The following is a 13,793-nucleotide window of genomic DNA, read 5'->3' on the forward strand; positions in this document are numbered from 1 at the left end:
TCATGACCAGAGTTGCGGGCATGTGTGGGGTGTGTGTATGTGCACATATCTGTGCATGTGGGGGGAGTGTGTGTGTGTGTGTATGTAAATATATATGTACAGAAATACAAATTTACTAGCTGACTTCCTTACAGTTATTTAGCCTCAGCAGAAACTAAATGCTGTGCACAAATACCTATGTTTATGTATTGTCTCTTGCAATATAAATACTTGTGTATAACATTTCACTCCTGCTGAAGCTAAGATTTACTTAGCTCCGCCCACCCCCCTATTTTTTTATTTTTCTTTTTTGGAGATGTGGTGGTGTTAATTACACTGCATATGAACACTCAGGACTTTAATTCTCTGTTATGCTATCCGAAGCCGAATTCTATAAAAGAGTGTTTTGAAGTTGGCAATCACAGCTTTTTTTAAAAAGTGGTGAAATGTGTATGGCTTGTCAAGAGAACCTTTTTGATGACAAAAATTGATCCTCCTCCAAATGACGGATGCTTACTCTTTTTCATAAAAGCTATGAGGAGTTCCAAAATATTCCGTGTGTTTGTTAGGGATATTTCTACCACAGCTCCTTACATGGCCTTACATTTCCAATTTTCTTCTCTTGCTGTATTCATCCTGAATTTTTTATGACGTTTCAGCTGTCAGCCATGGCCACAGCAGCTAAACTGCCTTAGGTACATCCAAATAAAATGCAGTGCGCGTTTAAACTTGAGCAAAATAGTTTCTTCTACAGAAATAAGGTTTGTTTTTGTTTTGTTTTTCCAGAATACTTGGAATATACCAAAATTCATTTTTATTCACTGGTATCAGTTGCTCTAGAATTCATGAATTCATACTTAGAATGGGAAAGGTACCTCTGTATGAATGCTATTAACTTCAACATTGAACTCAAAGATTTAAAGTACTTTTAAAGTTTTGCTCTGTCTGTCCCCAGTAGTGACAAAGTGTTCATTAAAAAATAATGGCAAACCTCCCGTAAACTTAGGAATGAGTTTAACATCAATAGGGCACATAGATTAAAATGTTAGAAAGTAAAATATACTTAAGCACTTAAATATATTGAATAACATCTTTAAGTGGACCCTATATTGTACAATACAGCCTAAATTTAGGAACGTAGACTAAATAATACTGTTTTTTTCACATTTTCAAGTTCTGTTCTTTCAATCCCTGTTTTAGCAGTCACCTCACTCAGCTAACAAGATACTCTGTGCAACTGAATGTGTGGCATTTTAACCTGGAGTCCTGTTCAAAACGCATTGACATGCTCCGTTACATGGAAAGATGGCATACGTACACTATGTTATTGTGTGTGACAACTGTGTAATTCATGGTACAGCAAAAGCTGATTTTTTTTAGGAAATGGAAAGTAGAGTCCTGTATTCATATAGTTATAAGGAGGGCATTGTTTACAAAACCGGAACTACCGTCCCTTGCACCAGGAACTTGCCATAAATCTCGTCACAAACATGGAGACGGGTGCAAACTCCATTGTAGGCAGTGTCACAGTCATTATATTTTTATCATCTGTGGCAAACAGCTGTTGGTGGTTCTTCAGAACACTTGGAAGATTTATTGCTTGGTCCCTTAAGAAACTGGACAGAGATTAAATAATGACTTTCTTTACTAGCTGTTAATCTTGGGCCAGGCAGCTACTTCAATGTGAATGTTGTTTTCACCCCATGGCAAAGAGAGTTTTCGTTTTCACTATCTCAGTATTGCTGCAGTGTTCTGAGAACTGAAACCTGCTTCTTGAAAACTGTCAGTTTCTTTTCGGTGTTCTCCCCCAGAACCTGAGTTTTTTCTGCACCAAGTGATACAATTTTAGAGATGCTTCTCTCCACAAAGAGTTTGACGACTGTTAATGGCCTTATCTTTTGATTGAGAATCCAATTAATGAAAAACAGGTGTTTTGTCCAATAGATTGAAAATGTGTACGTGTGTTACAGTGAATGAAATATCATTCACCTGTTGAGCTGTATGCTAGTGCAGCTTATTGAAGTTCAATTCTGGAAGGCAGAAATACTTTGCGAAGGACAGAGTTGTGGTGTTTGATTTTGTAACTGAACAAGCAGCAAGCTGTACTTGTGGAACTGGAAGAACATGCTCTGTGCACAGTTAGTAATTATTTTCTAATTTTTAATTTTTTTGAAAATTAATGCATGCAAACATGTGAATCATAGAACTATTAAGATTGGAAAAAACCTCCAAGGTCATCTGGTCCAACAGTCCTCCAACCACCAATATTATTAAGGAATAGACTAAATTGCTACAACTAGGTGATTAAATAATTTAATATAACCACAGAGTTGATATAATATAGTCAGGAGCAGTTTATGCTTCTTCATCCTTTCTAACTTTAGTTTTCTGATGCAGAGTGACCACTGGCAGTAATGAAAAATATCTGAAATACTACTGCATTTGATTATGATTTAAGTCAGACGAATACCTGTGTACAGAAGCTAGGAAGAAAATAGCACATTCCTAAGCAGTGTAGTAAAGCTGGAATGATTTAACCTCAGCGCTATTATCTAAGTTGGTTTTGAATTTCTGTCCAAGATATAAAAAGGCTCTAAATCTCATTAACAATTATTAAAAAGATTAGTGGTCTACAGTGACAGAACTGTGCTAACCATGATATCTGTTTCAGGCTTCATACTTATGCGTCTTATGCGCAGCCTTTCTAGGTACTCATCTTTTAACCTTTTCTCCAATCATGCTTGCTTTTTTGTGCAATCACTACAGGAGTTGCCGTACTTGCTATGATTTCTTTTTAAACAGGGTGTGCATGCAGTTTGAAGCGCATTTGAGCTAATGTTCTTTTGCTGTGTCTTTAAGATGCTATATAAAAGGAAAACGCCAAGTTGTAAAGATATGTTCTATTATTACCCCTCAGCTCTAATTCCATCTCAGTTGTTGCTTTAAAAAACTGAAATCAGTATAATGTGATAGGAGATTTGTGATGCTAATGGTTCCAAATTTGAAGGGGACTATACATGCATATGCATAGAAATGCATATATAATTATTACAAGTTTTTTTGCCAAATAATTGCCATTCTGTTGTAGTTCAGTCATCAATATCATATATTCTTCTCTTTTTGCTGAAGAATATTATTGTTCTTAACAATCTGTTGTAATACTGTTATCAACAATATATGTTACTACTGCTACTGTCAAAATTTGTATGCTTATTATATACTAGAGCAGGCCATATATCTAGAAAGGACATAATAATTGAATATACCAAGATGATTAAGGAAAAATTGGAACTGTAGATTTGTAAGGGAAATTTAACACTTGCTCACACTGGCTGAAGGCCTAAAGGTGCCAAGAAGTGGAATGTAAATTATTTCTGGAGTTCAGAAGTAAGGAAACCATACAGTGGAAACTCCTGCAACTGTCAACACTTGAGTCATTTGCAGCTAAAATTAAGGAAATAAAAAGTATATTTCAGAAAGCAAGCATGTTTGCATAAAAAAACAGAGGCAATAAAAAGAAGTGTGTCTCTGCATTCAAATTAATTGGCCAATATCTTTCAATCAATGTCAGTATTCTTGATATGAAAAAACCAATATGTATATGACTGATTAAGTACAGTTTTATATTGACTTTTGTTTAATGTTACATTTATTTGTGTTTTTTTTTCAATAGCTTGAATTAACTTTTGACGTAAGAAGGAACTAGCACTAGTGTCTATAAAACTGTTGTGTACATAAGCAGCTTCGTTTGTAAAAAGGGTACGTTTACTAAGTAGGTAAGTAGAGGTGAAGTGGCAAGTCTTGTCTAAGAAATGAAACTTGTAAAAGAAGGCTACCAAGGTACATGCTAATTACATAAAGCCTCACTGCAAAGGAAGAGACAGGAATAAGCTGTCAAGCACTCAGATTGAGAGGACTGGTTGGTGGCCTCAAGCACATGTATTTATTACTGGGCAAATAGGGGCTTTTATTTCACAAGTCCAGTCTTGCCAGAAAGTGCTAAATATTGCTGCATCTTTTTCTTCCTACATAATGCATTTTTTTCTGATAACCACAAAGAGGAGTTCAGCACTTTTTCTTCAAAGAGTGAAATCTAGAAATGAGCAGAAATCATGGTGCTAACAGCAGGCACAGAATCAGATCCTACTTTATGTAAGATGCTGGTTATGTGTTAGGACTATGTTCATGTGCTTTTGATTATACATGCAGCATAGGAAAAGGCAGAAATGGAGGAAGGAATCAGAAGCGAGAAAGGGGATATGACTGAGAGTACGTGTTTGCTTAGTAATGTATGTGCACAGCAGTTACGTGTTCAAAAGAACTGGCACTGCTTCTAATATGCTTTTTTTTTTCCAAAGATGGGGAAATGAACTCTTGATAACATACACCTGCAACATCCTCCCACAGCACCCCTCCCCCCCCAAAAAACGCCCACAATCTTTTCAATGATTTTTGAAAATGAATTACTAAATAAACATACTTTCTGTAGACTGTTTATCTTACTCTGTGACCTCTCAAACCAGCCCTTTTCTACTCGTGATCAACTATTTCCTACTTTTTTGAGCATAGAAAGGAAAGGTTAATTATTACTTGCATAGTCTTCTTTCATCCTGCACATGACTTCTGAATGTCTCTCCTGCATAACCAATACTTCATGGCAGTGTTTTTTTTTGTGTATGTTGTTTTTTTTTTTTTATCAGAAAATCCAGTCAGACTGCATGCCTGTGCTGCAGACATTACAATGCTGTATGCAGCATTGCTGAAGAGAAGTCTTGATGAAAGGAATACCTATCAAAAATCATTTGTGAAATAAGACTGTCATAATTATTATATTACCTTGTTAGGGTGTTTGTATACCTCACCGCATTCATAGAAAGGCTGTGGGAATTGCATAAATTGAAATGGCCGAGACAGAATATTTAAAGAGTGTTAGATTGCCTGGATTCTTGCAATTTGTGGTTCTTGATGTGCAAGTGGCAGTGCGTCCCTCTCAAACCTTCCTTCAGAAAGAATACCGTCTAGAGACTAGTCACACATTCTTAAAGCCTTTGAGTGCAATGTGGTGTGGAATGGTGTAGGTCCAATGAACTTTACTGTTTTACTCCAGTTGAGATTTCAGTCCCACACCTCCATCGGTGAGGAGCTTGTGTTCGATTCCTGCAGTACAGAAACTTGCAGAACACATTTGCCTGGGTGGGATTTTCTTTTCAGCACCATGGGCAGGGCCCAAAGCCAGGAATGCGGAACAAAACCAACCAGAATATTCAAATCATTAGGAATAAAAGAAAAAAAAATAATGCCATTGATATGGTGCTGGTTGTACTTCCTATGGCTGATCAGTACTGTATGGTCAGATAGATTTGCCAGGCACAAATCTGCTTGATTTTTGCTCCCTCCTCTTGATAGTCGACAGTACGTCTCTCCTGTAAATCAGAGCTGCCAGCAAGTAAGGTGAATTGCAGCAGCATTCATGACCTCTTTATCTGAAGGGAAAGATGGTATTGATTTTTCAGGACTATAAAGAGGCCCAAAGGGAACTACACTAGCGGTCTTTTCACTGGTGTTTTGTTTAGTTTCTTCCTTAGCACCACAAGTCAGGAGTTCAAATGTTTATCCTAGGAAATCTGTTCCAAGTTTGAGAACACAGTGAGCATAAGAAACTCAAAGTTGAATCTGAAGGTGTAGTTCAGCTTCAGGAAGTGAATAAAGAATATGAAGCATATGCATGCCTGTGCGTTCTTTCTGCTTCAGAGTTGCAAGTATAATAATGGTCTTCTTAACTCAGCTTGCTCCACAAATTGGTTTTTAATCATTCTGCAGGAAATTTTATACAATAAAATGTAGCATCTTATGGAAAAGACAGGCTGTACTTATCTACAAAATCTCTAAATGAGTTCATTTTATCCTCTTACATTAATATTCTTCTGAATTTCACTCATTTCACCTCACACACTTACATAGTTACAAGCATTAAGCTTGGGAAACTAAGTGTGGTCAGGTTGGACCAGGTGTGCAAAGTAGACAAGAGACACTGCTGTCCAATCCCTGTTGCATTTCTGGATTTCTTCTTGATTGGCGATGACAAATTGCTTTGGACAGATCTGTATAGCCTTTTGGCAGCACTGGCTGTTAAGATGTGATCCTTTCCATAAAATATGGCTGCTTTCAGCTTTCCTAAATCTTACATCTGATTAATGTTCATTGTCTGTTTTTCTTCATTTGGATTATGTCTTTAGCCAGTTTTCTTGGTAAACTAGCAGGAAAATTAGTGGTCTATGTAACATGTTGCTGCTTCATTGTCAGCCTCCTAAGAGCAGGATGCTGCATCTTTGATGATAACCTCTGCTGTGGTCTTGGCAGAGTGCAGGCCTTTTTTCTTGAAGTAAACAATGCTCTTCTGCTTTATGCGTGGGAGTAGTGTCTTGGGAACAGTGTTCTTCATTATCATTGTTCTACTGCTTCTTCCACTGCTTAAACACATATACATTTCCATTCATATTTCATTCATGTTCAAATCACTCTTAATTTTTCTTTTACATGTCCTTACAGTCCCCCCCCCCAAATCGTGTCATGAATTCTAAATTTTTTTTAAAGGCTGCCATGGGCCATTGCATTTATCTGTCATCTTGGTCAATTTTTTTTGCAGTCATAACTAGCGTTGACTGAATGGACATTTCTGCTTTGGTCGGGCTGCAGAATTCATCTGTGACTCATACATTGTTGTTAATGTTGGCTGTCCATGGCCAGCAGAGGCAAAAAGCTATGTGAATAAATGTGGTGTCACAAATGCAAGAGCAAGTCTGAGGAATTTGCTAAGCTTTTATGATACCTTTCAGGACAGAGCCATCATTTAAGCATCTCAGGAGTATTCAACAGGAGATACTGTCATTCATGGTGAGCAAGTCAGGCACATAATAAGATTTTTCTAAAGCTCAGTGCTTTTCTCTTGCCCGTTTTAAATACATTGTTTAGTGCATTTCTTGTCCTGGTGCTGTTACATGGTGAATTAGTATTTCTGTGTCAAATGCATGACAAGGGATAAAATACACTTCTCTCTACTAGCCTGCTGTGTGCTACACTGAGCTGAATTTATTGTGTCTTAAATTTCTTTAAGAAAACAATCTTTAAAGACAAATACTGTGGTTTTAGAATTGACTATCAGAACATTAGTAGATCTCACCATTATCTAGCTCATTGCCTTTTAATGGTGTAACCCATACTCACTGGCACTTAATAATATATAACATATACACTTAGCAAGGGAAAAAATGGTGTAGAAGAAGACAAGCAGCCGTAGCTATTCAGTCCATTCGGTGTTCTTACAAGCAGTTCACATATCATAGCTGGAATGTTACATGGCAACTTTTTTGTCACTTTTGGGAATGTATCCCATCCTGACTCTTCTTTTCCTTCTCTACTTTTTCAAGTTTTAAGATATGCTTTTCGGGATGGACTGATTAGAATGATCATTCTATTAACATTTTGACTGTCACTGGTCACTTAGATGATATTTTCCTGATATTTGTCATGTTGGTTTTCTGATCTTTTTCGTGAGAGGTGATAACTAATATCGTGCCTGCATGTGCACAGGCATCCACGCACACACAGAAGATAGAAAGACAGTATGGGCAAACTGGAATTCTTTTGTTGCATGTTTTGCTTTACACAAGTAGTCACTGATTTTTATCTGTCATTTTTTCCTCCTCAATGTTGCAGGATAATTCTTCAGTTCTCTTTCAGTTTATTTTTGTCTATCCTGGATAATCTGGGATTTTAACAAACTGTGTACCTTCACAGTTCTCTCTTAAACCTTGATGAAACCCATCATTTATTTCTGTCCATTGTGAAATTTCCTACAGTTTGTATAAATCTCATAAGAAGGTTGCTAATCCAGGAGAGAACAGGCTCTTCTATGTGAGTTTGAGCTTGTCCATGTAAGAGCCTTTATTGAATTTTAGCAGTTTTATACTTGAGCTTCTTTAGAACATTTAAGGAATGCCATCTAGCCTTGGCAGTTTGTTACATTTGGTATTAATGGCTTTACTAATCCTATAGGTGTTGAATTATTTACATTAAAGTGTTATTACAGCATCTCGTAGCTCCATTCCTACCTATAGTGGACAAGTCCCCATATAAAGCTCATTGGCATTACAAACACAGCTCTATATGTGGTAATCAGATTTCCAACACTGCAGCACTGCCAGTCTCTGCCTTATTGAAAATATTGTTCCTAGCTGATATTCATGCGCAAAAAAAAAAAAAAAAAATCAAACCAAACCACCCTGCTTCCTGAAATCTAGAGAAAAAATAAATTAATAGCATTGAAAATGTGCTACATAGTAGAATTTTTTAATCCACCCAGACCAAAAAAAAAGTTGTCTGTGAAAAGACATGTTGCTGATATAGATAAAAATGACTCTTTGCCTCAAAACTATTTCTGTTTTAGTAGCTGAAAAATTGACATCCCATGAGGATGAGCCATAAACCTGAAACAGAACGAGGATACTTTGTCAACTTCCTGAAGTAGGTATATAGCATATACATAGAGGTATAGGCTTCTAGGTGTTATAGATCTATCTGCCTTTTCTTATACTGCTTGACTTACATTATAAAAGAACATATGCAAACTAAATAGTGGTAGATCTGGGCAGGTACAGCAAGATCAGGCTGTGTCTCCGGAAATATGTCTGCAACTAGCAACGCTCAGGATCATTTGAATGTCTTCACTAGGTTTTCCCTGGAATCAAGAGAAAAGTTCCTGGGAAATGCAACTTCAGTGCTGTGTGCTTCATGGTATTATATAGTGCTGACCAGACTATTTTTTTTTCTTTCCTCACGCTCTCACTTTTTTGTTGTTTTGTTTAATTTTTGTTATTGCTCTTTTGCAATTTTTGGCTCATATTTTTAGTGGTGTTTGTATTTCAGGCAGGTCCAGACATGAATTATCTGTGAGATTTTGTGAGAAGATGAATGGTAGCAAAGACAACTTTGTAGGAACTAAAATCCAGTGCATTTTCCTGTCCAATGACAATACTTAGGCAATCATTATTCTGACATATCTGTCTTGTTCTTTGATTTGTATTAAATACAAATAAATGTTTACAGATTGTATAGAAAGTTAGAAACTGAAATCTTTTTGTTCATTTTCACTATGTATCACGATCTCTCTTTTGTTGTCTTCCCTTCCAGCTAATCAAATAAGAAAGCTTCTTCCTAAGACTCATGTAGACTGTGCATACCTAACTTGCGTGCACTCAGTGACTCAGTAATACACACTAATCTTCTGTTCACATCAGTCTACTTTTATAGTTTTTAATTTCACTTTGTAAAATGGGAGTTACCAGGTTGTATGGTAGTTTCTCAGGATTCACACAAAGAGGATACACCTTCTTAGTCAATTAGAAAGCTTACAATAAAGGTAAATGCCATAAGTTAAGCATCAATTACTTCCATGTTCACTTTGTTTACCAGCTTGTTATAGCCTGATTTATATAGCAGGATTCAAGATAATATAGAGGATTATACAAATATTGTTTAACTTTGGAAAACCGAATTCTCTTGGTTCAGAATTACTGTCTGCACTGTTCATGCAGATCTTGTTTATGTATCCCATCTTGGGATGAGATGAACCACCCTTTCCAAATTCATTGAATTCCCTTGTAATGACAATGAAAAAGAGTTTAGGAGAATAAAGAATTGAGAACAGGGTTTTTCTTTGACATATCTAGATTCCCACAAATTTCTTGGAGAAAAAAAAAAAGGGAAAAGTTTACCTCAAAATACACGACATTACCAGATTTTTTTTTTCACATGACAGAAGTATGATATACATGTTGTTTTATTAAAATAGTCTTCAAGAGCTCATGTGCATGTGTCTTAGTTTTTCTGTTTCCATGGCATCCAAAGTTATCTTGAACACTTTGTTCAAGGTGACTGTCAAATCTGCCTTAAGTTCTGACTGTTTTTTTATCATTTTTTTCTTGTTTTAAACAACTTCTGAATGATGGGTAAGTACAGAAGAATGTTCTGCTGATGTCAGACAATGCTAGCGCTTGGATTCAATACCTGAAGAGTAAAAGTCTAATTGCATTCTTAGTTTGTAGACAACTATGTTCAGTCTGGTCTAAGATTCTGGAAAAAAAAAAAAAAAAGATCCTTTTTGAAACCTGTGGCTCCCTGAGCTGGTAAAGAGATGTTTATATGACAAGGTTTTGGTAGTGGAGACAACTACCCACAACAGACCCACCACAAGCTGCAGCTGAGCCCATCAGTGAATTTGGTGGTACCTGTGTGAAAATATATTTCAGAAAGAGTAAAATGTTATGCAGTGATATGTGTGAGAGAGAAGTGAGGAGAAAATGTATGAGAAACAATACTGCAGACCCCGAGACCAGAGAAGACAGAAAGGGAGGAGGTACTCCAGGTGCTGAGCAGATACTCCTCTGCAGCTCATGGAGATGACCATGGTGGAGCAACCTGTGGAGAAGACCACCTCAGAGCAGATATCCACACTGCAGCAGCCCATGGAGAACCCCATACCTGTGCAAGTGGCTATGTTCTGAAGGAAACTGCAGCCCGTGGGAAGTAAACATGCTGGAGCAGGCTCCTGACAAGAACTGTGACCTGTGGAGAGGAGGCCATGCTTGAGCAGGTTTTGCTCAAGCCTGTGGAAGTTCCACACTGGAGCAGGTTACAAAGGAATGCTGCTTGTGGGAAGGACCCATGCTGAAGCAGGGGAAAACTGTGAGGAGGAAGGACTGTCAGAGAGGAGCTGACCACCACTCCTCATTCTCCAACCCACCTATGCCGCTCAGGGTTAGGGAGGAGGTAGAAAAGTCAGGAATGAAGGAAGGAAATTGAGCCTGGAAAGAAGGTGGGTGGTGTGGGAAGTTGTTTTTAGTTTCTGTCTTCGTTTCTCACCATCCTACTCTTACTTTTTAATTCGCAATAAATATATATATATTTTTGTCAAGTCTGTTTTGCCCATGACAGTAACTCGTAAGTGTCTTTATTACCATGTCTTTCTTTTAAACCCATGAGCTTTTTCATCCTATTTCCTCCCCTTGCCCCTCTAAAGAGGGGGAGTGAGAGAGCTGCTGGGTGGGTGTCTGGTAGCCAGCCAAGATTATCCCACCACATCCAGAAAAATGAAGAAGATTTTTATCTAACTGTAGGTTTGCTCGACTACAGCAAAGCTTAAAGTGATATTGATGAGGTACTATTCTGAACTTTGCTCTGTCTTGGAAAAGTACAGAGAAGATATTATCATCTATCTTCTGGACCTGCTTTTGATTTAGCATTTTTATTAAGCTATTTGCTTACAGCAAACATCTCTTACTGAGTTGTTATGAAATACTTTTCGCTGTAATGCTTCTAACATACGGAAGCATTGCCAAAAATAACTTCTACAAACTGGGGAGAGAAAGCTGATTTTGATTTATTTACATTCTGTTTGTTATTTGCACATTCTCTTACACATATCACAGTGCATCAACAACAGTCTGCTGTGGTGTATTCGAATAAGTCTTACTGTTTAGGTCAAGATACAAATTTAAGTATTTTTGTTTAATCTTTCTCTTTGCATAAACTCAGAAACATCTTTGTAAATGATATTAAACAATCTGATCCATACCAAAGTTGCTATTCTCAGGACGTGACCAGTATTTTATACCAAATGTTTGGATAAACTGAGGCCAAAACCCTCTTCCCTCTACTCATGGGCAAGTCCCTCTAATTTCTGCCTTGTAGTTATCCTCACTCCTGCTTTCCTGGTCTTCAGAACAATGAAAGTCTTACATATTCTGTGCAAAGCAGTTTCAAAAGTAGGAGGGAGCCTTAGAGCCCAGGGATATAGGTATTCTCACAGGAGATGTGAGTAGGTGTCCCCAGTACAGATTTAGGTACGTCATTCTTTTCTGAATGAGTACTCAGTTGAGCTGTAGGATAAAAGAAGGGTTCTCCTCTGACATTGCTTTGAAGAAATGGCTCTGTTTCTTGAAACTCATGAAGCAGCTGTCACAAAACCACAGGATGGATGAAGTGGGGAGGGAGCTCTGGGTCCATCTGGTCCCACCCCTGCTCCAGCAGGGCCACCCAGAGCAAGGTGCCCAGGAGCACATCCAGGTGGCTTTTGGAGATCTCCAAGGAGGAGCCCCCACAGCCTCTGGGCAGCCTGTGCCAGGGCTCCATCACCCACTCAGTAAAGAAATGTTGTGTTCATGAAGAAGCTCATGTCTGTGAAGCTATTAGCCATGGTTGACAGGAAAAAGCTAGAACTTAGACACTTTTTTTTTTTTTTTTTTTTTTTTGGCGGGAGTGAGGGGGGATTTGTCAGGCAGCAACTTGTTCAGGATGCTGGCAATGTAAATCTGATTTTGAGTCCATCCTCTAGATCGCCTAAGTACTTCTGTTGCTCTGTATCTCTGGGTGTTTAATTCTGCAGCTGTAAATATTGGGACAGGAGTTTTGTGGAGACACATACTGTGATCCAATTTAAATTCTGCAAATGCACACAAAATAAATACAAACAGGGCAAAATATTGTGGATGTCTGTGAAGGAAAATGTTAGGTTGCCTAACATTTCCTTCATTTGCTGCGAGGGAGGCAGCAGCTCGCAGTGTTCTTCAATGTATACCTGTATATTCACCATGTTTCTATAATACTGTACTCTGTTATTCACAATATTGCCTTTCTGATGATTCAAAAGTTAATTATAAAGTAATGTTATTAAAAAATGTGCATGGCAGCTGGAAGACTTGGATATGAATCAGATATATTCTTGCATTTGACGTAGTTTTTCCCCCGACACGCAATAGAAGGTGCTATAAATTATGTAACTGCTTGCTTATATAACAGATGAAGTTAAAGTTTACTGTAGCTATGGCAAGTGTAGCATATTGTACCAGCTGGATTGTAATATGTGGTAGTGGGAGGAGGAAGACTACAAATTTTTAGCTGAAATGCAAGTTTCATGCAGGTGAACTCAAGTTTCCATAGCTTCCTGTGAAACCATCACCACAGTCATACCATGGCTTGTATATTTTTGTATAGCTCAGGTATTTGATATTAAATCTTATCTGCTCACTTTGTTTCATGTTCAAGTTCCTAACATCTTCTTGATGCAAGTTGCAGACTCCATTCAGAGTATGCAGGTTTAGGTGCACATGCTTTGCATAGAACATTTCCCAGCTTCTTAGCAAGCTGCATTTTCAGGATGAAAAAAAACACTTCTTAAGAGGATGGAAGGAAAAAAAAAATGCATATTTTGCCATCATTTTTCTTTCCGGTGTTTCCTAGAGAGAGAATAAAAGGTTTGGAAAATCCCACTCCACTGAGACAAAATTTGCCAGGGTGAAGGGAATGATGAGTGTGATTTGCTTTATGGCCTTTCTAAGTCATCCCTTCTTGGCACTGTGTCCAGTTCCCTATAGTAAATCCCACTCATGCTCAAGCAAAGGAGAACCATTCTAATATTTTTTGAACGCTCAGTTATTTTTCCGTGTGTATTGCTATGGAAGCTGTCGTGCTGAGACTTCTCCCAGACATACCTTTTTCTAGAAAGGAAGTGTTAGCAGGAAAGTTTACTAGTTGAGGTTATTACTTACTACTTCCGCTCCTAGTCCCCAGTAATTGTGTCACAGATTTATCCCAATTTGTACCTAATTGGGAGAGAATGAAAAGTTTTGCAACCTCTGTCTCAAATAGACTATGGGCTACTGACTAGAAGAAGGAAGTATTATGAGTGGAAAGTAGATGCTAATCTTAAAATTTCTATGCAAAACCATTTAAGGAAGGGCATGTGAAAATATATTCCA

The sequence above is a fragment of the Cygnus olor genome, chromosome 5, assembly GCF_009769625.2.
Source record: "Cygnus olor isolate bCygOlo1 chromosome 5, bCygOlo1.pri.v2, whole genome shotgun sequence".
Lineage (NCBI taxonomy): Eukaryota > Metazoa > Chordata > Aves > Anseriformes > Anatidae > Cygnus > Cygnus olor.